Genomic DNA, 19,464 nt, shown 5'->3' with positions numbered 1-19,464 from the left:
TCACCGTGAGCGAAATTCGTGCATTTACAGAGTGAATCGGCCTACACCAGCAGCTCCTGTAGGTGGTATGTTTTAATGCGTATAATAATAATAATATTAATATTAATAATAATAATAATAATAATAATAATAATAATAATAATAATAATAATAATAATAATAATAATAATAATAATAATAATACCGTTGAAATTATGTATCCCATGATTGTGATCTAACATAACCTTATATCACTGAAGAGTAAATATGCCTACATATCACCAGCTGTTGCGTGTAGTTAAATACGTCATAGGCCTATACTCTTATGATTATGTGAGAATGTAATAATAATAGTTACTCACCATTGAGTTATTAGTAAGTCTGTAGTCTTGTCTTGGAATTGCACGTAAACATATCTGCCGCATAACCTCGTCTTTCGTAAACTTAATGCATGCACTTCGTTATCACTGCCGGAATTCTCCTTAAAGTTGAGTACGCAACACATCAGTACCATTACGTACAACGGTATTAACAATTGGCAGCATTAAACGAATTAAAACTCTTCTACTTTCAGCGTTACATGGCCAAACTCATTGCTGTGTTATTACTGAAAAGGTTCAAGCTTGCCTCCCGATTTTGACGTCACAGTATATTCCCAGAACAGTTGTGAGGCCTAAAGGCCGGTCTCCACTGTTTAACATTTATAACACCAACATGTTGAATTTAACATGTTACAGTTGACATGTATATTGCGATTGTGTCTTCCAATTGACTTTGCATGTTTACTCAGAATGTTGAGTTAACACTTTTAACATGTTGGCGTGTTTTCCGCTCCAAGTGGAAAACATGTCAAGTCAATTCGTTGTTCGTGCGTTGTCGGCACAGCTTCGGCAACTTCCATGATGTTTCCATGCCAACATAGAACCTAAACGACGCAAACGACGTGCTCCTCATGAAGTAGGATTATAATTACAACACTCCGCAACAATCCTTCTCTTTGTTTTAAGCTACAAATACAGTACACGCACGTGTGTCGTTCTCTCTGCACTATACTAAAATGTATAGTCAGGAATGGAGTAGAGCAAGAAGATTAATCTGGACTTAATTAATGATATAATAGAAAGGCCTTATTTGTGGGATGTCTCATCAGAGGAATACAGATATAAAACGAAGAAAGCAGACAGTTTCCAGGAACTCGAAAATATCTATAATTGTTCCCGCGAGTAAATGGAAAAAAAAAACTAGCGTCCCTCCGCTCCCAGTACAGTCGAGAATTGCAGAAAGTTCAGAAAATTCGGTAGTCGGGAGAGGACGAAGTTTATACTTCAAAGTGGTTTGCTTTTGAAGCAATGAGCAGAGTGAGGGGAGGAAATGTGCCTAATAAAACTGCTTTTCTAAATTGCAACAGTGGCAATAACAAAGGCCAATTCCTCTTCATCTGAGTCCATTGTCCTTATTTAAAAATACTAGACACGATCTAAATGTATTACCATAAATTGATATGATGAACGACCTGTATATAAACAAAGGATGTTAAGTTTAACATGTTTATTAAGTGTGGACACAATGTTAAATGAAACAGTATTTGACATTTAACATTTAACATGCTGATGGTGTCACCAGTTAACATTTAACACTCTTAACATTAAACATGTTGTTGTTAAATGTTAATCAGTGGAGACTGGCCTTTATATATCTAGGAGGTGTTGATTATACACGAACCTTTTTTTTTGAGTCCTGAGCTCCCTAGTGCTGAATCGGTAGAACTCGGTTATCATCGACATCCACATTGGCAACCTTTGAAACACAAACTATGCATTGCTGTGCGACATCTGGCGTACACTTTACACTTTGTTGTTTACACATCAAAGCCAAACTATGTAATTCATGCTAGGAACAATATTCGCATCGAGAAATGTTATATAATGTTAAATAATGAATGTGTGACAGAGTTGTTGGCGTAAAATAATAAATGTTTAGAAAATTCATATCGATCGATCATATTATCGTTTCAATTCAGATTTCATTTCCATCCAGTTGGCAGTATAACCGGTACCGTCAACGCTCCCTCCTTGCTCCTCACCCCGTAAAATTCGAGCTCAAGAAAATTTTCGCGTATAGTAAGACTCGTGAGGCATCTATCGGTAGTGTTTCAGTACATCCCTATACACTACAGAACAGGGATGGCAAATCATTTTCGACTAGTGTGTCAGTTAAGGTCGTGCCTGTTATTTCCTATTGTCTAGTGTGCCATCGGTTAATTTCCTTCAAAAATAACCTACTACTACTACTACTACTACTAATTTTTTATTCCTTCCCTGAAGAGGGAAGCAGGCCTCTTAGACGGTGACGCCGTCTCTCAGGCCTGGGGATGTGAATCGGAGAAGGTGAGAGGATTGGTGGCCGTGGGCTATAGTAGGAACTGTCCCGGCATTCGCCTTAGTGCAGGAGAATGGAAAAGCACGGAAAACCATTCTCAGGACAGACGACGGTGGGGACCCGCCCCTCTCCGTCTGCCAAATGTAGAGGCGTACAGCCATGGTAGAGCTTCGGCCACCCCTCCTCTGCTCGGTTGTTCGGTTGGAGTGTAGCGAAGCCTACTCTGCAACAGTCGGTCTCAAAAAGAATCATGAAACCCCCTCCTTTGACATACTTTTGGTATTAGATTGCATTACATATACATCCATTCAACTGAAATTTTCATGACTTTATTTTGCAAAATCACCGGAAATTACATTTTAATATCAGGTAAATTTTAAGAATAAAATATAGTTTTGCTTCCGAAGCCTGTCGCACTTCTCTGGGACAATGATTAATGACTGACAGCTGAAATGAAATAATATTGGAGAGTGTTTCTGGAATAAAGGATGGCAGGGAAAACTGGAGTTCCCGGAAAAAAGCCTGTCATTCTTCCATATTGTCCAGCACAGATCTCACATGGAGTGAATCACGGAACACAGTGGCGAGGGGCCAGCGTGGTGCCGCCTGAGCCACGCAGGCTCAACTTTAACCAAATGAAATTTCTAGAAAATATGGTCATAGAATTAATTTCAACATACTTCTTTTATTAAAACTTAATGTTAAACTATGTTAGTACTGTAAGTTGCGTGGCGTACTACACAAATCGTGTTTCCGTGTCATCTAGTGGTACGCGTGTCATAGGGCGCGTTCACACGGGGTCAGTTTACTGGAGGAGAGCCTTTGAGGCCAATAAACTTGAAGCCACTCCTTGTAATCTCACGAGGACAGCGCGCGGAAAAAGTAAAGCCTACGTGACGAAAGTGCGCGCAGTGTGTGTGAAGCAAATACAGTTTATTACTGTGAAAATTGTCTAGTAAATATGCCTCCAACACGAATTCAAGCATGTGCGCAATTAATCGGTACACTGTTTTTCGGTGCGACGTAAAGCCCCTAGCAAAAAAAAAGTACACTGTTAATTTACGAATTACAAAAAGTTGTGGAAAGAAAGGAAAAGAGAAGGAAAACCTGGGTTAGGACATGGATTGGGAGAAGTAATCAACACTGTGCATCTAGTACATTGCTTAAAGAACTTGTTGGGGAGGATTCATTAGCTTATAGGAACCACTTACGAATGAATCCCGAGAAGTTTAACGAACTTTTAGGAATGGTTGAATCATCTATTCGTAAGAAGGATACTGTCATGCGAATGGCAATACCCCCAGAACAAAATTAGAAATTACGTTACGATAGTTGACAAGTGGTAATAGCTTCAGAACGCTTCAGTACTTGTACACGTTTCCGGACAATGCGGTATCCTGTTTTTGTCCTGCAAGTTTTTGCCAGTTCGCATTCGTATATAAAGGTAAGTTATTTCGTTAACTCTTCAAATATAATTATAGGCACTAAATTTCACATAGCATGAACATTGAACATATCTTAAAATATACGTAGGAATAATATCATCACTCCTGACGTCATGTGCGCTGCAACCAAGCCAAAGTTCATAATAAATCATCATCAACTGAACATACTGCTTCTTGTTAAATATCATTATGGGGAGATTGGTCCGTTGTTGGAGTGCTCGGAGACGAAAAATATACAACTGGAGACTGAAACACAACTTCAGGAGTCATGCAGTTGATTCTCTCCTGCGTTAGCATACTTTGCATGCGTTCCTGCATTAAAAGAGCGTTTCGCAATGGCAATTGCCGCAACTGAGTGGCAATTTGATTGCCAAATTGAAGACCTCGGTGCAAGAAGGGGATAACTCCACTTTTTTTCTGTAAAACGCTTTTTAGTGATGAATAAAGGAAACAAACTGCGCTTCTTTCGGTGGAAAAAAGGGATATTTCATACTCATACACCGGCCTCTATGAGCTGTAGACTCTTATCCCTTATATCACTTCGGTGGAAGAAAGGGATAAATGTACTGGAGATATCCCTATTTTGCACCGAACAAGATAGAAGCACATGTCTGGTGATGTGATGAACCGTTGGCTACGAGATACATATATTGTAGGCAACGGAGGAATGCTCCTGTTTACATCAGTTGCTAGAAATATGGCGCGAAGTAGTAATGATTTTCCTCATTTAGAGGATTCTGGAAGTGAATATGTTCCATCAGAAACTGATAGTGATTTAATTAATTCAGGAAAGCGTGCGAAGCAGAAGAGCAGAAAAAGGAAGAGAAATACAAGTGCTTGAAAAAAAAGTTGCTAAATTGAAACGTGCTCGTGACAAAGCGTATATTGGATACAAAGGAAAGTTAATGCCAGGAAGAAAACCAGCTACCAACTGTAAATGTAAGAAGAACTGTCTAAGTAGTCTTAGTGATGATCAGAAAATGTCATTTTTAAAATCTTTCAATGAACTGTCAGATCAAAAGTAGCAAGATTCTTTCCTTAGTGGCAGTGGCGTATGCTGGTGTCAAGACTTGGCCTACCACTAAACTTAAGTTACCTTTTTGGATAGTTGGTTTAGTAAACGTGAAGTCTTTAGCGTTTTGAACTGCAGCCAATAGCCAACGGAGAAGCTTGCTGGTTTGTCAAGGCTGCTTCACAAGCTACTGCCCTGGTCTCGGCCAGTGCCATTACTCAACACCTGATCAGTGGAGATGGTAGCCTAAGGCTTAGCAAATTAAAGTCCGGCTTTGTGGCTTATTGGATAGAATGCCTGTTTTTGGTCTGATAGCCTCAGTTCAATTTTCAGTATCAACCCCCTCATACTGTTAATTCCCCTTGCTTGGGGACTGGGTGTTTATGATGTCTGCCATTATTTATCCTCATTAGGTCACCACCAAGCCTATACAGATGCTATGCACCATTATTATTATTATTATTATTATTATTATTATTATTATTATTATTATTATTATTATTATTATTATTATTATTATTATTATTATTATTATATACACATGTCGAATTTTACAGCGATCGTACCCATCATTCACTGGTTAATTAACTTCCACAGGAGATCAGTGGTGGTGTTCGACCCATGATCACGGGTTCGATTCCAACCAACAAAAGAGAACACTAAACCTGAAACAATGCATTTCATTATAGTAGTTCAATCTATAAAAGGAAAACTGTATTATTCCTATAACAGCAACCCTAAGGGTGTCATCCTACAAGGACGTAGAAGTAAACGGGAGTGAAATGCTAGTGCTCTCTTATCTATAAAAGTCAGAAGTATGAGGTGAGGAAGTATATGCGATTAGTAACGCATGGTTGATAGTTAACAGTGGCATCTGACGGAACGAACACTAGCACAGCTGGTCATCCCGGTCCCAGCCCCTATAAGACATACGTCAGCAAACCGCTAGAGGTGGATCGCGGGGAGAGGGGCGCCTGTCTGGGTTGCGATATCAGTCTCCGATTCCTTGTTCTCAGAAATACGTGCGACGTTTTTCTCACTGCTTTCAAGTTTTGAAAATGGAACAAGTCAGATACTTACATTATAATGTGCTTTAGAATTCCATCCTTCTCACTTGATGTTTGGGCTTCACCGATAGCCTTGGTAGCCCTCAGTATACGTCACTGCTTAGTGGGCTGGTAAATGTGCTCCTGTAGCAAGACGCAGAGCGAAATATGGTGTTAAGACTCCACGATGTTTCAGTTACAAATACAAAGTACCTATGCATTCAATGTTTTGGTGCAATCAAACACAATTTTGTAACAAATGTGCGTTTTACTCAACTAAGTTTACATAATATGTAGCTATTAACATTTTTCTTTAATTTTTAGGTTAGAAATGGTTCAAGTGAAACTGAGCTTTGTAAGATGGGGTTTTGTTTGCTCTTTGGTGTCGGCAAGAAGAGAGTCGAAAGGATTGCAAGCCATATTGCTACCAATGTAACTCCTCCAAGCGATGGCAGAGGAAAACATAACAACAGAGCCAACGATATTCCAGAAAATATAAAACAGCAAATTGACAGCCGCATCTGGAGCTTCCGAAGGTAGTCTTCACATTACAGCAGGGAAAAGAGCACCAGGTATTATCAGTCTCCATTATTAAATATGTACCGCGAAGGTACACCCACCACGTACATCCAAATCAAGCGCCTTGTGAACTGACATCTTACTCTTAAAACTTGAAACAACTAGTGCAAGAAGTTCGAACTTTGGTCAACAGATGTCGCTACCAAAGTGATAAAGTAATTTGTTATTTTAAGGTTTCGTAAACTGAGTTGATTTGTTTTTGTTTTTTGTGTATCACAGTTGTCAGCACTTCGATCTCTTTCCGCCACAAGTAGTATGGGTATTCGATACCCCTGTATCATTCTATTTCTTTCTTTTAAGTTAAGTAGTCATATTGTTGTGTATCTAAGACAGTAAATATTGTTTGAATTGTAATATGTAGGTGGTGCCTTCGTTAGGCTTGAACCTTTTCTAAAACGAGGTGTCCTATTGCACAGTTTTTTGTCTTTTGATGGTTAATTGATGCCTTTTGGAAGGCGGTAACGTTGTGGGGGAGCAAAAGTGCTCTTAGAAGAATTGTACCTTGTTAAAAGAAATTGGGAGACCTATCTCCTTGAGTGCGTTAGAAAGAGGCCTCAGTGCTCTTGGGAATTGTCAATTTAAAGAGCGACAAGCTCAGATTCCTAATGTGTTGCTTATTGAATATGTTTTTGATGTTACCTACGTTGTGCCTGATATAACTAGCTGTTTCTGCTACTGAAATCCTGTTTTCGCAAAGCGAATTGATAGTTAAAATTTAATTTCTGAAAAGAAAACCAAGAGAAAAAAGGAAATATAACTTTGATTTTTAAAGCTTTTAATTAATCTTTTGCTCGTAGTAGATAGACCCGTTCATGCCCGCACCTTCTTTCACCTCTGTGATCTACGAAAACTCCGTAAAACTATATCACAGATGTGCAAGATGTACCTTAAAGTGTACGAACCTGAAGCGTACCAACTGCCGGAAAAGGGACAGGAAACTCAGCCAGTCGCGAGTTCCGATTTTTATCACAGATTTATCCGAAACAACTTTAATTATTCATTTGGTTGTGCCCGAACAGACATATGCAAGACGTGTGACATGTTAGAAAATCAGAGAACCGGGGAAAAACTGGAAGAGGGAAAGGAGTTATTAAAGGCTGAAAAAGGCACATATAGCGAAAGCAGATGTGTTTTACACAGACATAAAAGAAAAAAGAAAAGAAGCTGAAACAAATAAGTATACAGACACACTCTTTTTTGACTTTCAGCAAAATATGCCATTGCCTAAAGTGCTATCCACCGATGCTTCTTATTCTCGTCAGATCTGGATGTATAATTTTTGTACGTATGCAGCAAAACATAAAACTGCTCATTTTTATATGTATGATAAATGCACAGCAAAGAAAGGATCAAATGAAGTGTTTTCATTCTTAAAACATTATTTTGATCATGTGCTTGATCCATCTATAAAGACTCTATATTTTTTCAAACTGCTGTGCACAAAATAAAAACTTTGCTTTGGTACACTTTATTTTAGTTTGCGTAAGGATAGGGAGATTCGAAAATGTTGTCCACCGATTTCCGGAACCAGGTCATAGCTTTCTGCCTTGCGACTGATGTTTTGGTCGCATTGAGAATAACATTAGGAAAACAGAATGAATTTATTTACCTTAGGAAAATAAAAAAACTGGTTAATAACACATCACCAATGAGGTTCAGGGTCATTGATGTTTAACAGGATCATGTTCGGAACTACGTCAGTCATCTAAGGCCACCGTTCCTAAAGAATGTTAAGAGTAAAACGAATGTAAAATTCAGTGTACCTAGATATCGTATTTTCCGCTATTCAAGCACATGCTGGAGTGCTGTGACCATCAGAGTTTTCTTTGTTGAAGTCTGGACAGCAAGTAATACTCACTGCTGTGCCTGCATATAACAGTAGGCTTCCCATTAAGGATGCCAAACTCCAGGATACATTGAAACTTGCATCGCAGTATGTTTGTAAGAGTGGCATGTGGTATTATGCATCCCTGATATCGCAATCGGGTTTGTATTCCAAAAGTGATTATTCTTCTTAGAGTATGACTCATTTAACTTGAAAGTGCCAGAGAATATGTCTTAATATTGCTTCTTATATATTACTTATATTTACAAATGAATGACAATATTTCAAGCAAAAATGTTAATAAATGTATTTTTTCTTACTTCGGTACAAAAAGGGATAAGTACAGTTTTAATTTTGCCGATTACTTAAACATCAATGTATTTATTTTGTTGATTTTATGTCTACAAAATAAACATTAGACCCTTAATCAACCTGCATAAACAACACAATGAAATACCGTGTCTTTAGTTTTTTGTGCCTCCTGAAAAATTTGTAAAAATGTGAGTTACCGCTTTTTTACATCGAGGTCTTCAATTGTTGGAATTCATCATTGCCATTAGTATCCTGCATGACACGTAGCAAACTAACAATCGCGTCATTTACAAGATGAACGCCTGATTTCGGTTTTTTTTAATTTTGGTGTCGACTGTTCATCTCTGGAAGAACCAGATTCTCATGTCACACGTATCAGAAATAAATTCGGGCACAACTCTCAATAATATAATTGATTAGAAAATTTATTAAAACATTTTGTCTCAACTCAACTCTACACTCAACAACACATCGCGCCATTTACTCAGCACAAGTAAAAACAAAAGAATCACAGTTTTAGTCACAGAGTAAATATAAATTTAGCGCAGTTTCGGTGTGATAAGGTTGGCGACACAATCTCTGAAAAAAAAAACCAGTTGAATAATCAAAAACACTACCAGATATGAAAAATACTATACACACTACGAACTATTTTTCTCATCATGTCAAATTTTAAATGACACTCAATACAGAAGAAAATTATTAATTCCAATAACACGTCCCTCTCCATCGTTCATCTCACGGTGATAGGCTTCCGAAACCTGCAAGATCACATTACTCTAATTAGCATATTATTATTATTATTATTATTATTATTATTATTATTATTATTATTATTATTATTATTATTATTATTATTATTATTATTATTGTTACCGTGGTTTGGTGGATTAGCAGAGGTGAAAGAAGGTGCAGGGGTGAACGGGTCTCAACTTACGAAATTAAAGTTAAGATAAAATTTAACAAGGTTATATTTTCTTTGCAAAATCAAGAAATAACAAGAATGGCAGGTACAGAGTAGCAAAGCAACCAATCGAGAATGTACAATTACAGTGTTACAGGATTTGGGCTCCGAGAGCAAGACACATAATTCTTGAGCAATGAGCCCAACTTTACTTATACATAAGGTTTAACAAAGGGGCCGAAAACCCCAATCATGCCCAGAAGCACTCGCTCCCTTACACAGAAAAGCCTGCTCGAGGCACACAGAAACCAAATTTTAAGAAAGAGCAACACGCTCTCAAATTTCAAGTCTATCAAAGGCCACACCAAATTCTACTTTCAAGCTGTCCTCCAAGCACATGAAAACGGGGGTAAAAATACCCAACCTACTGAGGCCTATTAAGTAAAGAAACAGGTCAATTACATGGCCTCCAAAATACCAACTTGGAGAGGAGGCGTCCTTGCACTCCTAATACACTTTATTTAAAACCTACTTGGCACTAGGCCGTTAATGCAAGGGCTAATCCCATCCTAAAGAGGTGACTTATATAAGAAAACGATTTACATTACATTAGAAGGGAAGAAACGGTTGTGAAAATAAGTTCACCTCAAAGCAATATGAGTGGGAGCTCGAGAGGGTTAAGCACTCTCTATCCCAATTTGTAGTTTAAAAAGATAGAATAGATACCAAGTGTCTTTACATTTTAGAGGAAAGTTACATGGTAAAAGGCTTCGGACCTGCCCCGAGAGTTAAACTGCTGAGCTAGCAAGAAAAGAAGTTATTAAAAAGCCATTACCTGGTGGTTGAACTGCTGCCCGAAGAACGAGGCGCTTCCCGCCCCCTGCTACATAATTTACACAATGATAGATGTTACTGAAGTGGCGCGGAGACCCGAAAATCAGCAGTTTATATACCCTCGTGGAAAGTTAGAGGCGTTTCGTAAATGATAACACCCGCCCACAAGCATTTTATTGGATAATGGCAAAAACGACTACACTAGACGAAGAAGAAACACCTTATTGGTGGAAAATTAATTACAGAAATTCCTTATTGGTCAAATTCAAAACTGGCGGAAAGAAAGGGTTAATATTGCCAACTTAAACAATGACTGAAAGAAATTTAACAAAGAACAAACTTATGAACCCAAAATTTCTCCAAAAACACAGTTCGTTCACTTCGCACTAGGGTGCATAATTGTAGTCCTTCAGTAGTGCCATCTAGACGAGAATGTCCACACTTCTTACTACAGGCAAAACAAAAATACATCGAAAACAACACAGTTCAGAAAACTTCAAAATTTACAAGTAGGAACATCTTCTGAGAAACTTGAGAATTAACACTGTAGTTAATGTTCAGGCTTCCTCCAATAGAGGAGTTTCAACAGGCGCAATGTTTGAATTAGCGGAGCGGAGGTGTACCGCCCGGTACAATTATTATTATTATTATTATTATTATTATTATTATTATTATTATTATTATTATTATAATTATTATTACCCATTATTAATATTATTATCACTGTCCCATTGGTACATAATTACTTAAAAAAATTCCATTCTTTTATAGGTACATGAAACACAGCTTTACTGGGAGGAGATTCTGTCTGTATCTTCGACACGATGGAATTTTTCGAACTGTTGCGGGGCTATAGATGGCAAGCATGTTAATGTGAAGTGTCCACCCAGAAGTGGATCGGAATTTTATAACTATAAAGGGGCGTACAGTATAATATAGTTTGCATTTGTTGACGGTGAATACTGTTTTCGATATATTGATGTTGGTGGCAACGGAAGGGCCAGTGATAGCAGTATAGTTCGACAATCTAGCCTGAATGTATTGATGGAAAATAATGAACTCGGTCTACCACCGAATATGTCATTGTCGGAGATGATGCATTTCCCCTCCGAACAAACCTACTGAAGCCTAACACCCTAATAAATTAATACTAAAGCAGAGAGTATTTTAATTACAGGCTTGCATGAGCGAGGAGATTTCCAGAGAATGCTTTCGGAAAACTTGCTTCTAGATTTGAAGTTTTTAACAGCCCGATTGAACTGAAAATAAAAACTGTGGATTTGGCGGTGAAACCCTCCTGCGCCCTTCATAACTGGTTACGTACGACAGCAACTAAAGATTACCTTCCATCAGGATGTGTAGACAATGAGGATCAAAACACTGGAAAACTGATACCAGGTTCATGGCGTCAAGAAGTACCAGGATTATCAAACGTGAGCCATGTAGGTAGGGACAATTATTCAATTCCTGCTTCGTTATTGCGAGACCAGTACGCTGATTATTTTATGGAAGGGGGTGCAGTGCAGTGCAGTGGCAGTTGACAATGATTGGTGCTGATAACTGACTACCTTCGTAAGAACAGTGCATCTAAAATCATGTGAGATTGTTATGTTTGAAAGTTACATTTTTGTGCTTCAGAATGTATCTCCGTTACTGGACATTTCCATTTGTTGCCTTGTTAAAATGTACCAAAAGCAGTTTATAAAATACAACTATGAAGTCCTGCTATTTAGATCTGATTTACTTGTCAATCTACGCATGTGTTAACTAATTCTGTATTTATTATTATTATTATTATTATTATTATTATTATTATTATTATTATTATTATGTGCGTATGGACCCAATGGATCACGCAAAGCTCTAACGATTCTGTTTTCTGAGTTGCCAAACAGCTCTCATCCTTTCTCCGTGGATCCTTTTTCGTTCTTCTGTCCACTTTGCTCCAGTCTTCTTTTTCACTTCGTTCTCTGGTTGCACTTTCCATCCATTAATTTTTTTCCTGTAGAGATTTCTGTCCGCGGTGTCAGTTGAGTCCATATGGGCTTTTTCCAGATCAATTCTGTATTTATTATTATTATTATTATTATTATTATTATTATAATTATTATTATTATTATTATTATTATTGTTACCGTGGTTTGGTGGATCAGCAGAGGTGAAAGAAGGTGCTGGGATGAATAGGTCTCAATATACGAAATTAAAGTTAATTTAAAATTTAACAAGGTTATATTTTCTTTTCAAGATCAAGAAATAACAAATATAACAGGTACTCAGTAGCCTAGCAACAAATCAAGAATGTACAATTACGGTTGTTACAGGATTTGGGCTCCGAGACCCAGACAAACAATTCTTGAGCAATTAGCCCAACTTTACCCAAATACAAGGTTTGACAAAGGGGCAGAAAACCCCAATCATGCCCAGGAGCACTTGCTCCCTATTACTCAGTAATGCCTGCTCGAGTCACACAGAAACCAAATTTAAGAAAGAGAAACCCGCTCTCAAAGTTCAAGCCTATCAAAGGCCACACCAAAGTCCACCTTCAAGCTGTCCTCCAAGCACATGAAAACAGGGGTAAAAATACCCAACCTACTGAGGCCTATTCAATAAAGAAACAGGACAATTACATGGCCCTCAAAATACCAACTTGAGAGGAGGCGTAACTGCACTCCTAATACACTTCTTTAAAACCTATTTGGCACTAGACCGCTTATGCAAGGGCTAATCCCATACTACGGAGGTGACACGATTGAAAAATGTTATGACATTACGAGTAGAAGGGAAACTGTTATAAAAACGTAGTCACCTCAAAACAAAATGAATGGGAGCTCGAGACAGTTAGGCACTCCCTATCCCAATTTGTAGTTAAAGAAACAGAATATATACCAAGTGTCTTTTACATTTTAAATATAGGTTACATGAGGAAAGTTTCGAACCCGCCCCGAGGGTTAAACTGCTGAGCTAGCAAGAAAGTAAGTTATAAAACGGCCATTACCTGATGGTTGAACTGCTGCCCGAAGAAACAGGCGCTTCCCGCCCCCTGCTACATAATTACACAATGAGAGATGTTACTGAAGTGGCGCGGAGACCCAAAAATCAGCAGTTTATATACCCTCGTGGAACATTCGAGACCTTTCATGAATGATAACACCCGCCCACAAGCTTTTTATTGGACGGCCAAAAGATTACATGTCAAAACTGGAGAAGAAAGCCAGGATTAGTGGAAAATTAATTACAGAAATTTGCGATTGGCCAATTTCAAAACTGGCGGAAAGAAAGGATTAACATTGCCAACTTAAACAATGGCTGAAAGAAATTTAATAAAGAACAAACTTATAAATACTAAATTTCTTCAAAAAAAGGTTCCTTCACTTCGCACTAGGGTGCACAATTGTAGTTTTTAAGAGGTGCCATCTAGAAGAGAATGTTCACACATCTTACTACAGAGCAAACAAATACACATCGAAACTGACATAGTTCAGAACACTTCAAAATTTACAGTAGAGTCATCTTCTGAGAACTCAGAGAATTAAAGTGGAAGTTAAAGTTCCGGCTTCCTCCAGTAGAGGAGTTTCAACTGGCGCAATGTTTGAATTAGCGGAGCGGAGGTGTACCGCCCGGTACAATTATTATTATTATTTTAGGATAACAGAACACCGGCCTTCCAAACAATTACAAACATTAGCGTATTGTTCGAGTTGGAGTAAAAGAAAAAAAGGTATACAAATTAAAGTTAAGTACTCACCAAAGTTGACGTTGATGTTCTAGTAACAATAACATCTCTCAAAAACGCATCAGCTTTGTCAAACCAAGTCAGCTTTGGTTCATATATTTCGTCAGCACCTGCACCACTTTTCTTCGATTTCGCAATCTTTGACATCTCTTGCCGATAAACTGTCTTGAGGGTTTTAAATTTTTTCCTAACGATATCAATGTCCACATGAAACCCTTGAACATTTAAGTCTATCACTTATCGTCCCAGCGCGATTTCCCTCTTGTTTTTATTAAGGTAGTCTGCGTGCCTAATATTCCATAGGAGTTTGTACTTTTCATATAAGTCTAAAAACTGCGCAATCTGATTCGCATTCCATTTAGGGGCGCTCATTTTTGTTTACAATCAAATTCTACACGTGAGACGCTCTCGAAATAAACACCACAGTTAGCTTCAAGTTCGTATGCACACGCGGGACAGAGTGGTGGCAACCTAATCAGGTGCGGGAAAGTGGCCTCAAAGGTTGACGGTTTGGCAACTAGATTTTTCTTGACCGGACACTTCCCGCCTGACTCTCTCCATCCAGTCAGACAGGGTAACTAGAGGGAGAGTTGGCTTGTTCCAAGCACTTGAATACAGTAAACTGTCCCTTTGTGAACCCGGCCATAGGTTCGCCATCCCTGCTATAGAATATTTGATGCGTACGGCAATGCTATTGCTCGCTACAACAGTTTTGCACGCTTGGCCATATTGCCAAGATCAACAGTGGCGTATGCTGGCATCAAGACGTGGGCTACCACGAGACTTAAGTTACATATTTTCGATAGTTTGTTTAGTGAATGTCAAGCCCTAAGCATTCTGAGCTGCAGCCCATAGTCAACGGAGTAGCCTGCTGTGATGTCAGTGCTGTTTCACAAGCTACTGCCCTGGCCTCTGCTAGTGTCGATAATCGATCCATGATCAGTGGAAATGGTAGCCTAAAGTTTAGCAAATAAAGTCCGGCTTTGTGGCGAAATGGATGGAATGCTTGCCTTTGGTGCGATGGGCACGGTTCAGTTCTGAGAATCAATTCCTAATTCCCCTGGCTTGGGGACTGGGTGTTTATCACGTCTTCACCATTCGTTTTTTCCTCATTAGGTAACCACCAAGCCTATACAGATGACATGGACCTTTATTATTATTATTATTATTATTATTATTATTATTAAGAGTAGTAGTAGTAGTTGTAGTAGAGCTAAGACAGTTCAACTCCATAGCGTCAACACTCTTTGCTGCGTCAGCAGGTTAACAAACCGTGACGTCACGACCACGTGCTATTGTTTGTACACAAAGCCACGTGCTTTTTGACAGCTGTTAATATGAGAGCTACCATCTTTAAACAACAGAGCATCGCTAATTTTAGTGCTGTCATCTTGACGGGGCTAAACCTCATCGCTGTGAGCTTATGCACGTGGTGGCGGGAAATTTAAAATCCACGTGCGTTTTTGACAACTGTTAAGGTGACAGCTGTCATCTTTAACGACGTGGGCGTGGAATTTTAAGCATCGCTAACCTCAGTGCTAGCATCTTGACATACCCTAACCTCATTGCCGCTACCTTACGCACGTGGTGGCGGGCAATTTAAAATCCACGTCCTTTTATTGACAACGGTCAAGGTAACAGCTGCCATCTTTAACCACGTCGGCGCGGAATTTTAAACAAGTAAACATGGCTAACCTCAGTGCTGCTATTTTAACAAACCTACACCTTACTGCTGCCACCTTATGCATGTGGTGTGATGGGCAATTAAAAAACTACATGTTTTTTGTCATCTGTTAAGATGACAGCCGCCATCTTTAACTACGTGCACTTGTTTTGAACATGGCTTACTTCAGTGCTGCTATCTTGACGGAGCTAAACCTCATTGCTGCGAGCTTATGCACGTAGTGGTGCGGAATTTAAATTGATATTGACGGGAATTAGCCACGCCGCGGAATTTTAAGGATATAGCTATGGAGCCTAAATACTAGCTTAAACTCTAATAGGCAGCAGCTTATTATTAAATGAGTCTGTGTAGCTGAGGTGTCAGCGCACAAGACTCAACGGTATTCCTTGTCTGACGCAAGAAAATGCATCATCTATGCTTGTTGTAAGAGGCGACTAAAATGCACTCTCAACTAAAGAGTACACCCTCCCTGTCGTACGAGGCAACTAAAAACGACTATCTATAGGCATGGTATTCCCTGCCAGTCGGGCTAAGCAGCGGTAGACAGTAACCCGGGTTCGTTTCCCGATAAGGACAGGGAGCCTATTCCTAGTCAACACTCACGGTATCCCTTGTCTGACGTAAGAAACTGCATCATCTATGAGCTCTGTACCTATAGTGTCTTTTGCTTGTTGTAAGAGGCGACTAAAAGGCACTCTTAACTTGAGAGTACACCGTTCCTGTTGTACGAGGTAACTAAAAAAGTACTATCTATAGGCACGGTACCCTTGCTGGTCGTAAGAGGTAAATTCTCGGTAAGGATAGAGATTTCTACTTAAGGGCTGCTTCACGCAGGCTTTCGGGCTAAGGAGCGGTAGACAGTAAACTGGGTTCGATTCCCGGTAAGGACAGGGAGCCTATTTCTAATCAACACTCATGGTATTCCTTGTCTGACGTAAGAAAATGCATCATATATTAGCCTTACACTTACAGTACTTTTGCTTGTTGTAAGAGGCGAATAAAAGGCACTCTCAACTTGAGATTACATCCTCGCTGTCGTACGAGGTAACTAAAAAAGGACCATCTATAAGCACGGTATTCTCTGCCGGTCGTAAGAGGTAAATTGCCGGTAAAGTTAGGGATTTCTACCTAAGAGCTGCTTCGTGCAGGCCTTCGTGCTAAGCAGCGGTATACAGTAACGCGGATTCGATTCCCGGTAAGGACAGGGATTATTTTACCTAAGCGCTGGTTACACAGATGATAGTTTTACACTAGGTAAATGCTGCGGGTTGTAATCGTCGCTAGAACAGTACAATTCTTATTTTTGCAGTAACTATGTAACATATTCTGAGTTATTTTCGCTTTTCATCCTACTTTTAACGGATTTTGGTAGATGCGGAATTCTGGACTGAGCTAGGATCCAATCTGCTTGCAGGTTATCTGGCTAAACAGCGGTCGCTTGGTAGGCCCCTATCGAGAGGTGTTTTTGCTTGTTGTAAAAGGTACAGTACTTCTTCAGAACTGCGCCGCACGCTCGTGTAACTTTCCACTAGGGAAGTGGAATGTATATCGTCAGCACTTACGCTCACCTTGAGCGATAAGCAAGGATCTCGCTTGTTGACCTGTACAAGAATATATACACACACACAGAGAGACTAAACACTTTAGTAAACACCTTGTATTATCCTTCGTAAACTGCGTCGAACGAGCAACAATGCATACGATAGGTACACAACGACCCTAGGCGGATCAGACTCAGGTCAGCACCTCGTAGTCGCTTGATAGTGCAACAGCATTTTTCTAACCGTGTAGCTAATTCGCTCGGATAATAATTAAGACAGTAATATAGCTCATATAAATTTACGTATAGGCACTCCTGTGGGGGAGAAATAAAATTACGTTACTTTACCGTTAACAACACAGATTCATTAATACAGTTTCTATTATGCCTAGTTCTCGAGCAGCAATGCATGCGATAGTTATTGTCGGCACACTTTATCTTGGTGCATTTACACCCTAGTGCTGAATCGGTCGACCTCGGCAATCTTCCAGGTTCGTACTGAAAACCTTTGAAACACAAACTATGAATCGCTTAAGCATCGTTGTGCGACATCTGGTGGGAATTAATTCTTTGGATCTAGCCAAGTTCATGTTTACGTTTATTTTCCGGAACCAAACTACAGAACACACATAGTGTCAACTTCATATGACAATAAACCCCACAACATAATTTAACAGTCTTAGAAAACTAAATATATATATAAGCTGGACAAACCGCCATGGGTATACAACAACGGAGTCATCGTTTTAACGGATTTTAAAATGGAATGCAACTCCATCATCTACCATATTTTATTTTATATTCATCTGTGTAAATGTTATAGTGTGTTTTTATAGTTGTTTTAAAATCATATTTCATATTCATCCATGCAGATGTTATAGTGTGTGTAAAGTTGTTTTAAGGTTTTATTGTGTTTGCCCGATTTGACTTTGTGGTTGATGATGGCACGTATCTGGTGTCGAAACTAGTACCTCATGTGAACGATATGTAATTCTTTCACATTAATAAACATCTTTGTATTGAATAGGAGGAACCGTCTTAATTTTTTTTTAAAATAGTCGCCACAAGACCTATCTGTGTCGGCGCGACGTAAAGCCCCTAGCAAAAAAAAAAAAAAAAATAAAAAAAAATTAAATATTGTAATTCCGCTTCAGTACGGATCATGAAATTTCTAAATATTAAAGTATATATCTATTAAATTCCTTTATTCTATTCCTTTCTTTACAATACTTCTACAGTTCAACACTAACATTTTTTTTTATGTCATCCCTACTTGATTTCCAGTTCCATGTGCCCTTATCACCGCTCCCAGGCCACCCCATTTCCCTGAATGTACCTACCTCCATATAACCCTTCCGACAAATTTCCTAACTGCGCGCAGAGGCGCGCGGCTGTGAGCTTGCATCCGGAGATAGTAGGTTCGAATCCCACTATCGGCAGCCTTGAAGATGGTTTTCCGTGGTTTCCCATTTTCACACCAGGCAAATGCTGGGGCTGTACCTTAATTAAGGCCACGGCCGCTTCCTTCCAACTCCTAGGCCTTTCTTATCCCATCGTCGCCATAAGACCTATCTGTGTCGGTGCGACGTAAAGCCGCTAGCAAAAAAAAAATTCCTAACTTATATGTACCACTGCGGTTTAAGTGAAGGCCATCTGAGCGCAGATCCCTATCTCCTAACCACCCATTAGGATATAGAAATTTCACTCTCAGTTCCCCACAGACCCACTCCATAGTCTCATTAAATCCTCCAAAATACGCCAGGGAATAGAATTGCAATTATTGGGATGTAGGAACTTGATTAATAGCTAACCGCTCATAAATACTGAAAGATCGATGGTGTGAAATATAAATTACGGATACAAGAATCAGCTGATTTTTATTTATATTTTCTTGATAGACAACACTATTTGTTCACGGCTGTAGCAAACAATGCCAATACGTGAATACGAAGAGCGACAATAATCAATAACAGTACGACTGTTAACTCTTTCGCCTGTGAAATACTGTATATTCTGTTGAAATCCTTTCTTTGAACAAAATGTACAACAGTATCGCGTTATTTAAAGAAGTTATTACCTTCATGATAGATGAACCGTTGAACTGCTATTTGAAAAAAAAAAACTGTCAAATGCCTGCACTAATAGCCTATAACCGCTAACGAAGTTACGAGTCTTTTTAATAACCCGTCTTT

At 39.0% G+C, this 19,464-nt stretch overlaps 1 pseudogene; it reads right to left on the bottom strand.

Moving 5' to 3' along the window:
* Positions 1-3,980: 3,980 nt before the first annotated feature.
* LOC137500920 (uncharacterized) lies at positions 3,981-14,420 on the bottom strand (annotated as a pseudogene).
* Between the last annotated feature and the right edge of the window lie 5,044 nt (positions 14,421-19,464).

This window comes from Anabrus simplex, chromosome 1, assembly GCF_040414725.1.
Source record: "Anabrus simplex isolate iqAnaSimp1 chromosome 1, ASM4041472v1, whole genome shotgun sequence".
NCBI classification, from domain to species: Eukaryota; Metazoa; Arthropoda; class Insecta; order Orthoptera; family Tettigoniidae; genus Anabrus; species Anabrus simplex.
Note: the sequence above shows the minus strand (reverse complement) of the source record. Positions and strands in the feature narration are given on the sequence as shown.